Here is an 18,739-nt window from a genome sequence, read left to right on the forward strand (position 1 = left end):
GTATTTGAGCATAAGCTTTCGTGATTTACAGCTCACCTCATCTGAATGAGTGGCAGAGTAGGAAATAAATCCCAGCCTTAACTGTTAGGCAACCCTGCATCTCCCCTACTATGTATGTGACAGTGTGATATCTGTGTGCCAAATCTTGTAATCTATACTTTTGCAATATTCCTGTTGAAATCAATGTGTATTAGGCCTGAGTAAACTTTGCAGGATTTGACTCCTTGTGAATAAATACTACAATGTTATAAAACATATGCTTAGATTACTATAAATACACAAATTCCATACCACGGATTATTAAACAATACAATGTATTACTTCCTTTTGTATACAAAAGTGCTTAATTGCTTTATGTACATTTGGCTAGATATGTTGCTTGTCCTCATTTAAAATTATTCTTGTGATGTAACTATTTGGTGTGTACAGTTTTTTGTTTGTATTTTTATAAAAAAGCCTTACTTCAGAGAGAATTTTAGATCTTATGCTACTGCTTTTAATGTGATAATCCTGAAAAGGATATATTGGAAACAAAGTGAAAGAAAATCATACGTCATACATATCCCAGAATGCCTTTTTAGTGCAACAGTCTTGTGTGGGTGTGTTCTTCAGTCTGTAAACAAGATACTTTTTGACAGATGGCGGAGGCTGCTGTGGTTGGAAAACCTACAATTGTGCAACTTATGTGCTTTTATTGTCTGTGCTGTTTTTCAGGTCTCTTGCCTGCCTCTCATTTCCTGAAACAGAACTAACTTACAAGAACTCTGTGATGTTTGATGATGATAAGGAATGATCGTCTTCCTGAGTCAGGTTCCGTGCTATCATTAAGATACGAGTATCTATAAAGTCAAGTGAGTATCAGTCTGGTAACCTGTAGTATCTTCCCACCATTCATCTGCTTATTATTTGATAAGCACTTGCGTGTAGGAGGATTTTTTCTAGGAAAGTATAGTTAATATGAGGTTAAAGAATCTTTAATGACCAGGTTATGGCTTTTTAAAGTGTGTGTGTGTGTGTGTGTGTGTGTGTGTGTGTGTGTGTGTGTGAGAGAGAGAGAGAAAACACCCATTCCTTGGACAATAGCAACTGGTGGAATTCTCCTCTCCTCCACACCAATTTTACACTGGGGGAACTCCACTGCCTCCAGTGAAGTTACTCCCAATTTACTCTGATGTAAGTGAGAGGAGAGTCAGGCCCAATATGTTCATGCTTTTAGGAAAGTGTCATTAGCATTTACTGCAATAATAGAGTTGCTTGGATTATTAGGGTGCATTTCTTTCTCATATTAACTTTGCTGTTGGATCTCTGTAGCTTCAGACTTTCCTTAGCTGAAAAGTGGGACTGCAAATAAATGTTGAATGGCAAAATTTTGGAAAGCTAGACAGTGTTGCCTAGTGGCTAGAGTACTGGACTGGGAGTCAGATTATCTGACTTCTGTGACCAGCATAGCCACTGACCAGGTGTGTGACCTTGGACAAGTCGCTTCATTTTCTGTGCTTCTGTTTCCCCACACGCCTTCTGTCTGCGTTGTCTATGTAAACTAAGGTGTTGGAACAGGGACTCTTTCTTAATATGTGTTTGAATGGGGCCTCACACAGTGGGGTCCTGATCTTAGTTGGGGCCTTAAGGTGCTATTGATACAAAATATCTTAATAGTAGGAACTCTGAAGGGAACCACACACTCAAGATTTGTTTTATGCTGGATATGGATGAAAACAGGAGCACCTTAGATCAGAAAAGTAATTTTGAGTAATGGACCGAAGACAAAGTTTATTTGGTTCAGACTGGGCATTACAGAATGAAAGAGATAAATTAATGATATCTTCTTTTTGTTATCCTTGAACTGTCATATTAACATAGTGGGACCTGACATAAGTTTTTTCTGTGATCCTTGCCAGTAATTTTGGGTCCATAGGGAACACATTACTAAACGAGTGCTAATGAAAAGAGTGCCGGGGCTCAAGCAATCTTTTTTACATTCATAACTGATGCGGCAAGCCCAGAGGTGGTGGGGCTATGAACTGCCAAGCATAGAGGTGCCGGGACTCAGCCTGACACAAATTAAGCAGTGACCAGAACTATTCTGTCAAGGAATTTAGCAACTTAGGATGCTCTAGGAACTCAGTACTGCACCCATTGAAGTCAATGGCAAATTTTCAAGTTATTTGCAAATCACTGAGGTCAACGGCAGAAAAAGGCCCTCATTAGAGAGAAGTTCTGGGACATGTCTGATCGTTTGCTTTGAGGACAGTATTGCTAATATCACTGGACAAAATAATCTGTATTCTAGAGGTGATGCATGGGGGGGAGGGGGTTTCACATGCCCTGCAGATTTATGCCAGGGTTTATACAATTTTTTTTGTAGGGAATGGGTTCAAAATTTTGCCCCCACCCACTATCAACAATTGTCACCTCTACTGTACTGTTAACTTTTATTCTTTAGAAATACATTTGCATTTAATTATATGAAATCTGAATAAATACCTGCACGGGTATGTATTCGTATTGGGCACAGGTTATATATACAGAATGTTCATTTGTTGTTTGGGCATAGCCGGTTGTTCAAAAGCAGGTATTAGGTGACTGCTCAGTCTTATTTATTCCATGCTTATCTTTGCCACAGAGTCTCCAGCTACATTGAAAAAAACCACAGGTATAACTGTCACTTGGGGCCACCCCACCCTCCCAAGCAACATAAATTACACTGACCTAAGTGCCAGTGGGGACAGTGCTATGTCAGCGGAAGAAGCTCTCTACTACTGCTCATTGGGGGTGGATTAATTAAGTCCATGGGAGAGCTTCATTGATTACAGCATGTAAAGAACTTGCAGTGGCACAGCTGTTTGGTGCAGCTGCACCCCTGTAAGTTCCCTAGTGTAGTCATAGCCACAATTTTGGTACCACAGATGTTATACAGTCACTATCAACTTCTTTAGATCTGAAAATGTGTTTACACTGGATTTATCTTCCATTAAGGAAGAGAGAGATAATTATAATCAAGGTACATGCAGAGTTTAGGGAAGGACTAGAAGACCTATCACCTTCTTGCAGCAGTAAGAGGGGCTAGCATGGGAGAGGATAACCAGGAGAGAGAGCTGCTTCTCACTTCCACCACTCAAATCAGGCAGCAAGAGAGGCTCACATTTATCAGATTCCTATGGGCTTGTCTAAATGGTGCAGCAGTGTGCACTACAAGGATGTGAATTTTAAGGCACACCAACATAGTGCACATTAACTGGCCTATGTAGAACCTGCTGCAACACTAGAGGACTTTTATTGCATGCCAACAGGATCTGTATGGGCCAGGGTGTGTAAAACACATTGGTGTATATTAAAATTCACATCCCTCTAGTGAGTATTGCTACACCATATACACCAGCCCTCTTTCCTATTGGCTATTAAAGATGGAACCTGGCATCCCTACATCTTCCCTGTCATGTCCACACCCATACGTTATCTCTTGAGGCTAAGCAAGATAAACTCCCTTAACTTTTCCTCATGATCTTATTTTCAAATCCCTTATTCAATCTGGCTGCTTTTCTTTGAACCCTTTCTGTGTCCATGATATCATTTTAAAGTGGGGGCACTAATACTGATATGGTTTTGAGAAACAAAAAATTACTAGGTTAAGTAATGTCTTGTCTCCTCATTATTTAAAAAGAGGAACTTCCCTTCTCGAACATCAGTATTTTGCAACACTCGCTTACAATAATAATTGCAACGAGGCATGTCTAGTGGCTTCTCCACGTAGAAAATAAGGGTTGGACTCACAATGGGGATTTGCAAAAAGAAAAGCAGTACTTGTGGCACCTTAGAGACTAACAAATTTATTAGAGCATAAGCTTTCGTGAGCTACAGCTCACTTCATCGGATGCATTTGGTGGAAAAAACAGAGGAGAGATTTATATACACACACACACACAGAGAACATGAAACAATGGGTTTATCATACACACTGTAAGGAGAGTGTAAGCTTTCGTGAGCTACAGCTCACTTCATCGGATGCATCCGATGAAGTGAGCTGTAGCTCACGAAAGCTTATGCTCCAATAAATTTGTTAGTCTCTAAGGTGCCACAAGTACTCCTTTTCTTTCTGCGAATACAGACTAACACCGCTGCTACTCTGAAAACTGTAAGGAGAGTGATCACTTAAGATAAGCCATCACCAGCAGCGGGGGGGGGGGGGGGAAAGGAGGAAAACCTTTCATGGTGACAAGCAAGGTAGGCTAATTCCAGCAGTTAACAAGAATATCAGAGGAACAGTGGGGGGTGGGGTGAGGGGGAGAAATAACATGGGGAAATAGTTTTACTTTGTGTAATGACTCATCCATTCCCAGTCTCTATTCAAGCCTAAGTTAATTGTATCCAGTTTGCAAATTAATTCCAATTCAGCAGTCTCTCGTTGGAGTCTGTTTTTGAAGCTTTTTTGTTGAAGTATAGCCACTCTTAGGTCTGTGATCGAGTGACCAGAGAGATTGAAATGTTCTCCAACTGGTTTTTGAATGTTCTAATTCTTGACGTCTGATTTGTGTCCATTCATTCTTTTACGTAGAGACTGTCCAGTTTGGCCAATGTACATGGCAGAGGGGCATTGCTGGCACATGATGGCATATATCACATTGGTAGATGCGCAGGTGAAGGAGCCTCTGATAGTGTGGCTGATGTGATTAGGCCCTATGATGGTATCCCCTGAATAGATATGTGGACAGAGTTGGCAACGGGCTTTGTTGCAAGAATAGGTTCCTGGGTTAGTGGTTCTGTTGTGTGTTGTGTGGTTGCTGGTGAGTATTTGCTTCAGATTGGGGGGCTGACTGTAAGCAAGGACTGGCCTGTCTCCCAAGATCTGAGAGAGCGATGGCTCGTCCTTCAGGATAGGTTGTAGATCCTTGATGATGCGTTGGAGAGGTTTTAGTTGGGGGCTGAAGGTGATGGCTAGTGGCGTTCTGTTGTTTTCTTTGTTGGGCCTGTCCTGTAGTAGGTGACTTCTGGGTACTCTTCTGGCTCTGTCAATCTGTTTCTTCACTTCAGCAGGTGGGTATTGTAGTTGTAGGAATGCATGATAGAGATCTTGTAGGTGTTTGTCTCTGTCTGAGAGGTTGGAGCAAATGCGGTTATATCGTAGAGCTTGGCTGTAGACAATGGATCGAGTGGTATGATCTGGATGAAAGCTAGAGGCATGTAGGTAGGAATAGCGGTCAGTAGGTTTCCGATATAGGGTGGTGGTTATGTGACCATCGCTGTTAGCACCGTAGTGTCCAGGAAGTGGATCTCTTGTGTGGACTGGTCCAGGCTGAGGTTGATGGTGGGATGGAAATTGTTGAAATCATGGTGGAATTCCTCAAGGGCTTCTTTTCCATGGGTCCAGATGATGAAGATGTCATCAATGTAGCGCAAGTAGAGTAGGGGCATTAGGGGACAAGAGCTGAGGAAACGTTGTTCTAAGTCAGCCATAAAAATGTTGGCATACTGTGGGGCCATGCGGGTACCCATCGCAGTGCCGCTGATTTGAAGGTATACATTGTCCCCAAATGTGAAATAGTTATGGGTGAGGACAAAGTCACAAAGTTCAGCCACCAGGTTAGCCGTGACAGTATCAGGGATACTGTTCCTGATGGCTTGTAGTCCATCTTTGTGTGGAGTGTTGGTGTAGAGGGCTTCTACATCCATAGTGGCTAGGATGGTGTTTTTAGGAAGATCACCAATGGACTGTAGTTTCCTCAGGAAGTCAGTGGTGTCTCGAAGATAGCTGGGAGTGCTGGTACCATAGGGCCTGAGGAGGGAGTCTACATAGCCAGAAAATCCTGCTGTCAGGGTGCCAATGCCTGAGATGATGGGGCGTCCAGGATTTCCAGGTTTATGGATCTTGGGTAGCAGATAGAATACCCCAGGTCGGGGTTCTAGGGGTGTGTCTGTGCGGATTTGTTCTTGTGCTTTTTCAGGGAGTTTCTTGAGCAAATGCTGTAGTTTATTTTGGTAACTCTCAGTGGGATCAGAGGGTAATGGCTTCTAGAAAGTGGTGTTGGAGAGCTGCCTAGTAGCCTCTTGTTCATACTCCGACCTATTCATGATGACGACAGCACCTCCTTTGTCAGCCGTTTTGATTATGATGTCAGAGTTGTTTCTGAGGCTGTGGATGGCATTGTGTTCTGCACGGCTGAGGTTATGGGGTAAGCGATGCTGCTTTTCCACAATTTCAGCTCGTGCTCGTCGGCGGAAGCACTCTATGTAGAAATCCAGGCTGCTGTTTCGACCTTCAGGAGGAGTCCACCCAGAATCCTTCTTTTTGTAGTGTTGGCAGGAAGGTCTCTGTGGGTTAATATGTTGGTCAGAGGTGTGTTGGAAATATTCCTTGAGTCTGAGACGTCGAAAATAGGATTCTAGGTCACCACAGAACTGTATCATGTTCGTGGGGGTGGATGGACAAAAGGAGAGGCCCCAAGATAGGACAGATTCTTCTGTTGGGCTAAGAGTATAGTTGGATAGATTAACAATATTGCTGGGTGGGTTACGGGAACCATTGTTGTGGCACCTTGTGGCACATAGTAGTTTAGATAGCTTGGTGTCCTTTTTCTTTTGTAGAGAAGCAAAGTGTGTGTTGTAAATGGCTTGTCTAGTTTTTGTAAAACATGATTTTGTAAAACAACTACAATACCCACCTGCTGAAGTGAAGAAACAGATTGACAGAGCCAGAAGAGTACCCAGAAGTCACCTACTACAGGACAGGCCCAACAAAGAAAATAACAGAACGCCACTAGCCATCACCTTCAGCCCCCAACTAAAACTTCTCCAACGCATCATCAAGGATCTACAACCTATCCTGAAGGACGACCCATCACTCTCACAGATCTTGGGAGACAGGCCAGTCCTTGCTTACAGACAGCCCCCCAACCTGAACCAAATACTCACCAGCAACCACACACCACACAACAGAACCACTAACCCAGGAACCTATCCTTGCAACAAAGCCCGTTGCCAACTCTGTCCACATATCTATTCAGGGGATACCATCATAGGGCCTAATCACATCAGCCACACTATCAGGGGCTCGTTCACCTGCGCATCTACCAATGTGATATATGCCATCATGTGCCAGCAATGCCCCTCTGCCATGTATATTGGCCAAACTGGACAGTCTCTACGTAAAAGAATGAATGGACACAAATCAGACGTCAAGAATTATAACATTCAAAAACCAGTTGGAGAACATTTCAATCTCTCTGGTCACTCACTCAATTAAGAGTGGCTATCCTTCAACAAAAAAGCTTCAAAAACAGACTCCAACGAGAGACTGCTGAATTGGAATTAATTTGCAAACTGGATACAATTAACTTAGGCTTGAATAGAGACTGGGAATGGATGAGTCATTACACAAAGTAAAACTATTTCCCCATGGTATTTCTCCCCCCCCCACCCCACCCCCCACTGTTCCTCTGATATTCTTGTTAACTGCTGGAATTAGCCTACCTTGCTTGTCACCATGAAAGGTTTTCCTCCTTCCCCCCCCCCCCCCCCGCTGCTGGTGATGGCTTATCTTAAGTGATCACTCTCCTTACAGTGTGTATGATAAACGCATTGTTTCATGTTCTCTGTGTGTGTGTGTATATAAATCTCTCCTCTGTTTTTTCCACCAAATGCATCCGATGAAGTGAGCTGTAGCTCACGAAAGCTTATGCTCAAATAAATTTGTTAGTCTCTAAGGTGCCACAAGTACTCCTTTTCTTTTTGCGAATACAGACTAACACGGCTGCTATTCTGAAACCTATGGCTTTAGCTGTCACAGTTTTCCTTGTGTAGCCCCTGTATTCATTTAAATTGCTTTTTGGTATAAAAGTATTGCCATACCAGATCACATTAATGGTCTGTTACAGTATCCTGACAATGGCCAGCTCCTGTAGCTTCACAGGAAGATTCAAAAAATCCCACAATGGAGTAAACCTAGGATTACTGACTACAGCCCCGACCCTTTGGCATGACACCAGCACAGACTGCAACTTCTAGCCTTGACCTTGCAGCCAGGATCCTGACACTAACTCATCTCCTCAAAAATCAGCATAGGTGCCTAAGCCTCCTCACTCCAGGTGGAAGGTTCCCATTTCTGGATCACTAAGCTGATAATAGACACTTTTGTCTCCTGACAGGTTTAGTCACAGAGACCCCCTTAGGACTGTCAGCTGATGTGCTGAGACTGCTTCTGAGCCCATTTTCTCTGCCAGTTTGGGCCTCCGGAATCCTGCTTTGTTGAACCAGACACACAAGCCTGCTGCAACACAGATCCAGTATCTGAACCACGCCCCCAAAGCTGCAGACTTAACTGAAAACTGCTTAAGTGCTCCTGTTTTTCCGCACCGAGACACTCAGCTCCCACTGGGACTCAAACCCCAAATAAATCCATTTTACTCTGCATAAAGCTTATACAGGGTAAACTCATAAATTTTTTGCCTTCTATAACACTGATAAAGAAAGATGCACAGCTGTTTGCTTCCCCAGCTATTAATCACTAACTCTGGGTTAATTAATAAACAAAAGTGATTTTATTAAGTATAAAAAGTAGGATTTAAGTGGTTTCAAGTAATAACAGACAGAACAAAGTAAGTTACCAAGCCAAATAAAACAAAACACACAAGTTTAAGCCTAATAATTAAGAAACTGAATACAGGTCAATCTCACCCTTGGAGATGTTCCAATAAGCTTTTTTCACAGACTAGACTCCTTCCTAGTCTGGGTCCAATCCTTTCTCCTTGTACAGATCTTGTTAGTTTCAGCAGGCATCTTAGGTGAAAAGCAGGGGATTCCTTTTGTTCTGTTCCACTGCCTTTAATAGCTTTGGCACAAGGCAGGAATCCTTTGTCTCTCTCTGGGTTCCTACCCCTCCTTCTAAATGGAAAAGCACCAAGTTAAAGATGGATTCCAGTTCATGTGACATAATCACATGTCCTGTGAGACTTTATTATCCACTCTCTGGCACACACATATATACAGGAAGTCTTACAAGTAAACAGAGTCATTTACAACCAATTGTCTTGGTTAATGGAAGCCATCAAGATTCCAAACCACCATTAATGGCCCACACTTTGCATAATTACGGTAGGACCTAGTTTTAAATACAAGAATAATACATTCATACAAATAGGATGACCACACTCAGTAGATTATAAGATTTGTAATTATACCTTACAAGAGACCTTTTGCATAAAGCATATTCTAGTTACATCATATCCATACTTATAAACATATTTTTATAAAAATATGGAGTGCAACGTCACAGTGCCTACCTCTGAGAGATGGGTGGGGCTTAGCACACACTCTTCTGGTCAGCGTCAAGCTTCCTAGCATACTGGCTTTTGTGGCTGGCATTTATAGGCACCTATTTCTCCCCAGTCATTGTCTCTGGAGCCCAGGTTCCTAATTTGACTTTGTGGATCACAGTGTGGTTTGTCTGATTTTTTTTTTTTTTAAGGTGCTTAAAAGTTAGGCGTTGTGTTGCATCCCCTAAGTCCCTTGGGTATCCCACCCGTAGTATTTTACTGCCAAATATTATTTACTACTGTTAAAGGCCTAAACTTTCTCACCTTGCTCATATATGTGGTACCTATTTGATTCAGGGGAACTATTCCCATGAATAAGGTAAATAAGGTTTGACCTTTAGATGATCTGTTAAGAAATACATACTTTGCAAGCAAGAATTTTTATAGGTTTTTCTTTTTAGACAGAAACATGAAATAATTAGCATAAGCTATCTTTTTTTGCATGGGAAGTTTTCCAGCATAAACTTTTGAACCTCACAGAAGATAGGTAAGTTTTTAAGTACTCTTGAAATCAATGTACTTTCATGCAGAATAACCTGTAAATGCAATAAATTTGCTTTTGTCTTTGGTGGAGAAAGAAATCATAGATCACATTAAATGATTTTAGAAGAGCGTTTAGATGTAGGGTTTTGTTTCGAAGCCTGTTCGATGAATAAAGAAATTGAATTAGACAACACTTAAACACTGATTATGTAAATTTAACATACTGCCAGCCACTAACTGACAGGGTTTAGGAAGAATCAACCACTTTGGGTAGGTTATTCCATAATTTCTTACTTTGCATCCTTGACTCTTCCTTTGGAGCAGCTGGTTCTGGCCACTATCAGAAACAAGATACTAGCCTAGATGGACCACTAGTCTGGGCCAAAAGGGCAATTCCTATATTCCTCAGTTATTAAAATAAATTAATATTTGGGGTGAAAGCCTGACCCCTTGAAACTAGCAGCAAAACTCCCATTGACTTCAATGGAGTCAGGATTTCACTCTGTCTTTTTCCTTTGTTTGATTCCCAAGGGACTAACTTTGAAACCTGGCTATCTAAACTGCAAATGCAGAATTTATAAGCACAGCTTCTATGTGGACAGAATGGGTATTTCCTTTCACTTCCTCCAACCCTCAAAGACGCATGTCCTACATTATTCCCCTTCAGACAAAGCATCTGGGAGTCAGAGACTGAGAACACCTTAAATTTTTCTCCCCTTGCATCTGTAGAGCCTGTCCTACAAACACACATACATACTAACTTTACTTATATGAGAAGACCCATTAGCTTCTGTTAGGAGTACTCACCTGATTAAAGTTATGCATGTGCTTGTGTTTGCAGGATCAATCGCTAGATAGCCACCCCAACCCACCGAGTTTGCTTATTTTAATGTCTTAAAAATAGAATTCCTTTTATTAAAGGATATTATTACTTTAATATTACATATAAAATGAATATATAGTGTGATGGATTGCCTTTCAAATAGCTATTTACTATCTGTATAATACCATAGTCATCGTGATATTATATAAAAATTTGAACTTGTCTCACCCTTTGGTCTTAAACTCCTTGACAATATCCTTTGTTTGATTAGCCTTAAAATTGCTTGAGTAATATCCCCAAGTTAGATGATTTTTCTGTGCCATTAATTAAATGACCATAAAGAGTGGAATATAGAATCATAACTGCCTCAGCACAGAAGGCTGGACTTGATGACTTTTAAAGGAACCATACATACATACGCTTCTATAATTATTAGAGATAGACTAGACCTATAGTTCACATTGTCCTCCCTGCTAACAGTATCTTTGAGTGCTATTGCATTGCATCCTTTTCTTTAATAGGGGATTAATATTGTCTGTTTGGGAACCTTGTAGCTGAATTTCTTCAGTAACTCTCATTGCCATGAATTCCACAACAATCCGCTGAAGATGAGGTGATGATAATGATGAGATAAAGAGTAACTGGGAGCTTTGGGGGCACAATAGCCAGACTTGTGAATATCTGTATACTGGTGGCTAGATGATATCAAGGAATCATAGACAGCCTACATCTGTGAATACAATGTACTATAAATCGAATTACAATTTTCGTATCTTCTTAGAAAAGAAGATACCTGCCCAAACTTATCTCACTTTCTACCACTTGATCTAATTCTAGTCTGTATTGCTTCTGGTATAGGAAGTCATCTGAAAACAAATTGTATGCAACTTTGCTGATTCCAGATGTATTTTCCCCTTTAATCACTCGGGTATGTTCACATAGCCCTGTTCAGGCAGGTTAAGATATTAGCCAGTAGGTGGCAATGTTGGGTTATGTTACCAGAGTTGTAGTGTAAATCAAGCCTTTCTTTTGTTCTTTTAAAAGACTTTTAGTGCTCGTTAAGATCTTGTGAACACTTGATCCTGAAAACATTTACACACATGAGTAACTTTATGCACACGAGTAGTCCCATTGAGTTCAATGAGACTACTTGTGTGTGTTTGCATGATCAAGGTCTAAAGTGCTGGGCAACCTTGGAGACGGAGGGTGAGGTTCCAAAGGCATACAGGGGAGTTAGTTGCCTAACTCTTCTTTGTGTCCTCAACAGTCTCCTCCAAACTCCTCTGTATATCCAAAGATAGAAGCAGCATCAAGAGCAAATATTATGCCATCTTCGCCTAGCACTGCCCTGCTGCTGTAACTCAAACCTGATAGTGGTGTAGCTATAATTTTTGGAATGTATGAATTAGAATTTTTGAATTACAAGAGCTGTAAACCTCCTTTTTGAAATATCTGGGGGTGATGATAGTGGACTGGAGTGTCTAGGGGTGATGATTGTGAACTGGAGGTTGCTTAGAGCTCACTGGGGAAGGCAGCAAAGCCCTAATAATAATTTACAGCCAGACACTAGTACTGTATATCCCTTATTTATTTATTTATTTTGCAGCAGCCAAAGTGTGCTAATAAGACTTGATCCCCTGCCCCCAAAGAGCTTATGATCCAAATATCAGACAAGACAGACAGCTGATTCCTAAATGGAAGTGGGGAGGAAGGAAGAAGAGATGCATAGGAAGGAGATGAATTTGCTGAAAGTTTTGAATCTCTGTTCTGGAGCGAGTCTCCAGAACAGCTCTAAAACCTGAAGTATTTGGGAGGCACTTCAATGCAAGAACAAAATGTGACTCTCTCCTTGTTTTACTTTGTTCTTCAGTCCTCCTGCCTTTACTTGGGGGATAGGATTCTTCCCTCTCACTTCTTGGTGCCTGAATCTCAGTCTTTTTGAGCTTGCGTGCATGACTGACAAGGAGAGCTGTTTCTGGCAAGATGGGCTTTCCCCATCTCTCGCTCCCTCATCTTCTCTTTCTCTCTCTCTTTTTCCTGTGTTTTGCCTCCATTCCTGCTCCAGGCCTGTCTTGTTTCTCATCTGTCCTTCCCTCCCTGACTTCTCTTTTCTCTCATTTCCTTCTTGTCTTTTCCCCCTTTCTCCTCTTACTTGCCCTTTCTCCCTTACCTGCCGTTCTCTGCTTCCTCTTACTGTCTCACCGGTTCTCCTAGCTGTGTCACCTTCCCCCCATCCTTCCCCCCCTCCCTGTTCTCTTCCTTTTCTCCTCCTCTAGCTCATCTCGCCGCTCTTCCTTCTCACTTTCTGCTCTTTCTTCCTGATTCTCCTCTGTCCTCCCTCCCTAAAAAGAACAAAGTGTTAGGGTGCCTTATGTGACAAGTTCAGTCACACAGGTCTGGGACAGCAAGACATTTGTAGGGAGGCTGTGAGCTAGAAGGAGCAGATATTTGTTAGGTTGTATAGGGTATGAGCTGACCCTGCTACCATAAACTTGTACCTAGTAGGCAACTCTTCCCCAAACCTTTGATCTCTCCCCTGATTTGGCTACATTGTGGGAGCTGCTCAGACATTCTGCATTCTGCTTTGATAGAGTGGGTCTACGGCAGTCAGCATCAAGAAGGGATCTGTAGTGGGGTTCTGCCACAGAAGAAGGGCCATAGCATCACTGTGACCTGGAGGTAGTCATAGTTCAGTTCCTTAGTCAGTCTTTAGCCTCTCTGTTGATACTGCCAGTAAGTCCCAATGGTAAGGGTATTCTTTAAAATAAGAAATGTTAAATACATTATACATCACACATTTGTCTAGAATACTCTGCCTCTTTCCACCTTGTCAGAAGCTGTAGAATCACAAAGTTCATTTTTGGTGCTCAGCTGAGATCTACAAATGCACAAGGTCAACAAAAGCGGAGCAGCCTCCACTGCGTGCCATTTTACATGCTCAGCATTTGCTGCACAAGACAAGTGTTGTAACAGCAGAACCTTCCTGTGGAACTGAATAAAAAATGGTAGAGTTTTCTGTAGAGTTTTAAACCAACTGATAGAATTCCAGAGCAGTGATATGATTCTTCATTATGGATACACTAGTTGCAGCTCCATAATAAATGCTGAGCTGAGTTTTGCACTTAAAGCAAAGGTTCAGGTTAAATATGAAGAGCGGTATTGCCAGCCCCAAGTGTTCAAAATCGTGAGTTAGGCCCTACAAACTGGCTCAAAATTCATGAGATTATTAAGAAATAATCAATTTAAAGGATTTTTTTATTTGCCTTTTGATTGGGGCCTTTGTAGTTTACATTTTCAGGCTTTTCTCAAAAATCATGAGGGTTAAAAATTTTTTTTCTTTTAAAATGAAAGCTGAGATTGTCACATACTCTGTGAACTCCAGGAGCTGGAGCTCTAAAATAAACCCCAATTATCATAGTGCTCAGACAAAAAGAATTGGCAACACTGGAAGAATATATTGTATCCTCTCCAAAATTACAGCATTAGCTCTTTGGGCACAGAATGAATTTTCTAAGAATTTACAAGTAAATTGGTTGGTTAATGTATGGGTTAATGTTAATTTTAAATGGGTCTTTTAAGAAATGTACTTAATTGTTTGTTTGTTTTATTTTTGTTTTGTGTCCCAAATGATCTCAGTTCAGGCATTGTCTGTCTGCACAAAAATTGACAGGTGATTCTTGAGTAAATTTAGTACAATGGGTAGGGTTTTGTTGTGTTTTTTTTAAATAAATGTTTAGAATTAATACTCCTCTTCCAATGTGCTTCGTAAGTGAAGACTTATCTGAGGAGCAATGTTCTTCAGAGAAACTCCCCCTTTCAAAATGGCTGCCTTCAGTGTTCTCAAAGGGACTGAAGCCACAGATTGCCCTTAGCAAAAATGGAGTCAGAACTATCAAGGGTTCACCAGCTGATGCAGTTGCTGGAATAGCCTGGTTCCTGATACGCATACCGTGTGATGGAAAGACCACTGGCACCATTTATGCTAGCCCTTCTATCCCGACAGCCATGCTAACAATTTAGCCTAGAATGATCCAGGCTCAATTGGAATTAAAGGTTGAAAAATCAGTCTAAATAGCATGGTATATATGTTGGATAAACAATTGAGAAGACTGTATGTGACTACAGGGTGTTTTACAGTCATGCCAGAGGAACAAATGTTAGTTAGCACAGTAAGTTTCTCTAGCCTAAATGACGTCTGAGAATCTGCAGGTTTAACAAATCAGGAAAAGATTCCTCCTGCAGCTTCTGCTGGCGCATCATCCTCCCATTCTTCCCTTTCTCCAATGGATCATGGTTCTTGTTGAAACATTGGAGAATCAATTCCTGGTAAAGTAGCCGTGTAATACAATTGTAAGTTAATCATAGCATAGAAGTGCAGAACCAAAAAGAAACAGATATGAAAGTGGAGCAGGAGCACTATGCTCAGTCACTGGGAAAAGGGGGCAAGGAGGCACTTTCATGTGGCTCTTGCTAATTAGAGTGGCATTGACTGACTTTGGAGGAAGCCTTATGCAGCCCACAGAATCGGAGAGGCTCACTGTGGTGCAGGGTTTCGAGAATAGCAAAGGGAAGTGAGTGGAAGAGACACCTTTTTAAAAATAGTATCATTAAAATGAAACCTAAAGCATCGTGTTGACCCATGGGAGAAATACTCAGAATTTCCCTTTTTGCAATCAGGTACCAAAACTGCTAAGAGCCTTGGATTGTGGGGTGGGGCATGTTTTTGAAGAGGAATTTCTAGTGGATTTAGTAGAGTTGGAAGGTAGAAATCACTAATATTACTTCTAGGGCAGCACTATTGTGACTAGTAATTTTGCACCTAATTCCTTGCTGTAATTGTGTCTCCTCACTCACTGCTATACAGAAAGGGAGCCCCTTGCATTTTCTCTGTAAAACATCAAATTAGTTAATCAAAAAAGCAGGTTTTACTGGTGGCTGGCCTCAATGGAGCTATGCTGATTTACATCAACTGAGGATCTGGTCTACACAATTTAAATGAGACAACCACCCAGTAAACATGAGTGAAGTTACACTGATTTACTCCAGGTGAGGATCAGACACCATGATTTTAGGGAGATTGTGTATTCTGTGACTTAAATCTCTATTGACTTAAGTTATAATTTTATGGAGGTTTCCTCAAACTTAAGAGAACACTGATCATATATTTAAGGTTTTCTCCTTGGTTGTGCTTGAATTCTAGTGACTAAAATATGAGAGATTTTCATTTATACAGGATGAGGCAAATTAAATGAATATCTTCTAAGAAGGGCTTCTAACATGGTCGCTGACCCTGTCATGGAATTGGACTCAGCTCTCTTGTTCCTGTCCTGGTGTGCCCTAGTCTGGTGTAATGAGGAGGGCAACGCTCCTCGAGGTTATAAAGGAGAGACACCCCAAAGGCAAGAAAGAGTTCAAAACCCAGAGAAAGAATTCAGAACTCATTGTCCACAAAGCAGGAGAGGCCAGAGTCCTGAATAGAGAGAGCTCAGAAGAAGAGCAGAGCTGGGCTGAGAGCTTCAGGGTGAGGATGCCGCTCCTAAAGGAGGAAGCGGTGAAAATGCCATGGTTGAGCAGTGGTGCCAGATAAGGCTGGTGAAAGCAGAAGGCAAGAAAGCAGTCGGAGGATCACCTACAGACTTCCCAGACCAGAGAGCCATGGCCAGAAAGGGTGGAAGGCTGAGAATAGCAAAGGGAGATGGCTTCCAGCTCTCTGAGCTGGAAAACTGAAGCCAGAAAGGGCTGAAGGCTGAGAATGATAGAGGGGTGAGCCCTCTGAAGTCTCCAGGCAAGAGCTGGGAAGGAAACGGAGCAGAGGAACTAGAGGGGCTGGGGTGAGGCATAGTGAGGAGACGTATAGGGGAGCTGGAGCACAGTGAGAGACACTGGAGCTGTACTTGGTGTGGATAGACTTTTGGGACTTGAAAGAGTGAATGTACTATTCAGATTGTGCTGGGGAAATCTGGATTATGGTTCTGGGACCTCTTGTAATAAATTAACCCCTAAAAGGGCTATTTATTGCATGGAGTTACTGAGGACTCCAGAAGAAAGGGGAAACTGAGGCATGTGCAGCTGTCAGCCATGGCCTGCCTCGAGGGTAACTCAGGAAGGGGCCATCTTAACACATATAGTGGATAATGCAAGCCAGAGATCATCCCCTTGGAAAAGAGGACTTTGTGCAAGGGAAATTGAGGCAGCGATGGGGGGCTGTATATCTTTAAGTTCATTCAGAGGTATTTGTGAGTTATCACCAACTTCAGGGAGCTTCACTATTCATATGTGATTTGGACCATTTTTCATTCAGAATGACAGACTGTTGACATTTTTGCACGTAGACCTCAATAGTCTTTATACCACCTCAGACTACAGTCTTGTCTGTTATTGTGAGCTAAACAAAATAGGACCTGGCCAGTACTTGGCTGGGAGATGCCCAAGAGAATCCCCTTAAACTCTAGGGAGTGATATTGGTAATTTAGTAGAGTAGATGATATTCTTTTCCCTGAGTGGGTACAGAATGAGTACAGAAAGTAAGGGGCTCTGGGCTACTGACGGTTTCATCTTTCAAATGAGACAAAAAATTGAAGACCTGACTATAACAGGAACCACTAGAGTCAGTGGATTATGACCCATCATGTGACAGGGTATTAACCTTTGTAACCCTACTGACTAGTTGTGATCATTAAAGACCCTATGGCACTCCTTGCAAGAACCAGAGTATTAGTCCTGGTGTCCTGGTCAGATTGCAATTTAAGAAATGTGTTCTGTCTGCACCTTCAAATGGATATCGTATTCTTCTGTAGTTCCTGTTCTAAGGTGTTGTGCTGCTGTGTACAGATGCCACATTCCAACCCAACGTGGCTGCATTTCAAAGGCATATGAAGTGATCGATATGTATAGTTTGTCTAGAAGTGGGTTACTTTGAATATCATACTGGAGTCCTTATTAATGAAACATGCTGGGTAAATATAAGATATTATTTTTGTCACTTAAAATAAACCCTGTTTGGCTACTCTGAAGCAAATTAATTATGCGTAAAGATAAGTGTTTGCAGTATTTAAAGGCCTGAAGAAATTTCACTGGCTTCAGTAGGCTTTGGAACAGGCCCATAAATACCAGGGTTTTCTTTCTAATTTGATGGTATTGTGTCTTGCGTTGCTCACATAAGGTACCTTGTGCACTGTATTGTGTGACAATGTACAGTCTAGTCCACTACACAAATTTTAAAGGGACTAGGTGATGTGCATTAGTCATCAACCTATGTGAGATGTATCTTGCCCTAGAGTTTAATTAATGGACATCTGTGGAATAACCAGCAGAAGAGTAGCCGGTTGGTGTTGACCAGAAGTGTTTTACCTCTGGTGACTGCTAAGTGATGAAGCTTCCTGGGATGATGCAATATTGACAGTTTCACTCAGCAGCAGGCACTGATCATAAAGCTCTCTGGTGAATCAGTGAGGCACCTGCTGGACTCTTTTCTCTTGTTTTCAGCTGCCACTGAAAATAAGAGAAACAGATATATGCATGTGCGCGCACCCACAGAAGGCCTGATCTAAAATCCACTGCAGTAAATGGGAGTCCTTCTATTGATTTCAATTGGCTCTGGATCAGGTCCGCAGAAAGGGATTCAGGAAAAGAAAGAATGTGGATGAAGAAAATGCATAGGAATGAAAAGGATGTAAAAAGACAAAAGGGAAGCAGGGGGATGGAATAGAGAAAGGGAGAGAAGCATGGTTCAAAAAACATTTCCAGTTTATAATAGTAGCCCATATCACTTTCAGATTATACTGGCCATTGCAATTTAGAAGGTGGCCATCAAAATCTGGTAAATTTTAGGTAGCCCACAGAAAAATGTGCTAAGGCAATCTCACCCAGAAGGCTTGTTCTCAGTTCATTTTTATAAATTGTGAATTGTTGTTCCAGCAGCCATGTCTTCTGAATAATTGCTTGCTGTTGAAAGACCTGGTCAACATTTTACTTTAATCTTGTATGCTACAATTATAGATTGGCAGTTAGAAGTAGTGACAGCAGCCTAGTATCTCATGTGCAGTGTGACCTTATTTGGGGGGAGGGAGGTTCTGCCCCTTTATAAAAATTCTTCATGATGAAAACATTAGGATTTGACAACACAGAG

General features: G+C 41.7%; 1 protein-coding gene across 15 annotated transcripts in view; it reads left to right on the forward strand.

Moving 5' to 3' along the window:
* ALPK1 (alpha kinase 1) overlaps nt 1–18,739 on the forward strand; it is an 80,064-nt gene that overhangs the window by 4,150 nt on the left and 57,175 nt on the right. For 7 of the 15 annotated variants that reach the window (XM_038400593.2, XM_043513534.1, XM_043513526.1 and 4 more), the window contains exon 2: nt 715–851. The gene's annotated coding sequence lies outside the window, so the exon portion shown is untranslated. Of the gene's footprint in view, nt 1–334; nt 852–8,138; nt 8,419–8,957; nt 14,691–18,739 lie in introns of those variants that run through there. The other 8 variants (XM_043513532.1, XM_043513528.1, XM_038400584.2 and 5 more) reach the window with 3 other exon arrangements.

This window comes from Dermochelys coriacea, chromosome 4 (assembly GCF_009764565.3).
Source record: "Dermochelys coriacea isolate rDerCor1 chromosome 4, rDerCor1.pri.v4, whole genome shotgun sequence".
In the NCBI taxonomy this organism is placed as follows: domain Eukaryota; kingdom Metazoa; phylum Chordata; order Testudines; family Dermochelyidae; genus Dermochelys; species Dermochelys coriacea.